Source organism: Trichoplusia ni, chromosome 7 (genome assembly GCF_003590095.1).
Source record: "Trichoplusia ni isolate ovarian cell line Hi5 chromosome 7, tn1, whole genome shotgun sequence".
Classification (NCBI taxonomy): domain Eukaryota; kingdom Metazoa; phylum Arthropoda; class Insecta; order Lepidoptera; family Noctuidae; genus Trichoplusia; species Trichoplusia ni.
Genome location: NC_039484.1, coordinates 11,201,203 through 11,203,328, shown reverse-complemented (window position 1 = coordinate 11,203,328; position 2,126 = coordinate 11,201,203).

Below are 2,126 nucleotides of genomic sequence, written 5' to 3'. Positions count from 1 at the left end.
ATCAAGATTTTAGTTTGACTTACAGTTTGTCAATCGCACCTGTTTCAAAAGTTCTAGTTATTTTGCTTTGAAGGACCATAAAACGGGCTTGAAATGGTTCTACAACGAACACTTAAAATTTGAGGTAAAACCATTTGACCTTCTGCATTTTACAAAAAAATTAAACTTTCATTAATATAACATAACTTATTTGAATACGGAGCTAGCACGGAATTGCTTCACATTAAATCGTGCTCTGATGCGAGGCGTTCAATGTGCCACGTTAATACAGATCTATGCAAAACGCGATGTAACCGCATTCGTATTGATGTAACCACAACGGTTTTACAGTGGATTTGTTTTCTTGATTAATGTTATGTGGTATTAGAAAGTAATATTTAAATGATTCACGCACTAAGGAATGTAATTCGTGTCTCACAAACATTCAAGTCACATGCACAAAGACACCAAGACTCAGAATAAGCTATCGTGGATTACACAAATGCTTGTCTTACGCGGGGATTGAATCTGAGACACGCTCCGAATAGTTTGGCATGATGACCAATGCCACTCGGCTATTCGTGCTGCTTAAAGCAATTATAGTGTACGAGTCACATCCATGAATGCAAATCTTATTTTAACAGGTGATAGTAGACCACCAAAGATTTTTGAACGAGGGATATAATATAGTGACATTTGTTCCACTTCTACTTGCAGTTTATGTAGAACATGTACGTATTAATATACGTATGTTTATCAGTTGTCTAGTGCTCATAATAACAGTTTTACTTAGATTGACGCTAGATGGCGTTGTGTCAAACATGATTGAATATTTTCCAAGAACCGAGAGAATTGCTTTATTTACCTTGCCACACACAACGTTCATTGATAAAGTGACGTTAATTGTTCCAAGAACCACTACAGCTCCACACTGTTTAACTCCTACAGCTATAATTTAACAGTGATCTCGAAGGTAAGTTCGTGGTAGGCTATCGTAATAATGAAGACATTGATTCTGAACTGTATTCATTGTTAACTAATTCCGTAGGTCCTAATCACAGTTTTTTTTCAAGTCATTGTCAAAGTGATAAACTGTTATAAGAATGTCACTTTTGCCAATTACAAGCAGATGAATCAGTATGTAGTAACCAGTGTACCAATCTCGAATGTTTATTTATCAGATTAGGGTTATCGGGCATCATGAATAATCTTCTATTAATCATTTGGTCCATGACATACACACCGTTTAGATGAACTGTTACCTTGTCACAATCTAAGGAGCATAAATAAATATGATTTACTATACAATACCTAAACAAATAATAATAATAATTTAAATAAAATACTACAACACCATAAAAACACAATATCGATTTTGCTTTTGCTTCTATAATATAAATAAAATCACTTATCGATAAAGGGAACACATCCTTAACTGTTTATCGAAACGAATTCATATTGACCAGTTCGTTTCAAATTCAGAATACTTACACCTTTTACCACAAAACATTAATGAGTGAAATTCGAGTGCGTTAAAACAGAGCTTTATACATTACATCTACTTAACTTTATATTTATTTTACAACATTCATACTGTGGATTACTTTGTTTGCTTATATTTTGTGCTCATTAAAATCAACCTGCAATGAAACGTGGCTTAATAAATTAGTGTTTGGCTTTTGATTGCTGCTTACGGATTTATTGGTAACATCTTGGTATATCACATCTACTAAGTTTTTTATTTCATTGAATTTATCTTGTATGCTTTTTTTGAGTAGACCTTCCGCATACAAATTGATTTTATATTCAATTTTGTTTGGAATATCACTAACCTTAAATTTTAGGCTGTCTTTCAATAATCTTATTTACTCAGTTCCCATACTTCAAGAAAAATACTAACATCATACTTTAAGAAAAATAATTATTTTTTTATTTTTCTGATCAAACTCGAATCTTAACATTGGAGGTGAGTAACTATATCAAGTAAGCTTCAATGATTTCTAACCCCAAGAATTTAAATAAGGAAAAAACAAATGAAAAATATCACCATTGAAGAAGACGAAACTGCTGTCAAACGTGTCTCTTACAGATGTTTTTTTTCTTCATAGTAGACATAGTAACATCATTAATCAATTAACTATACATAC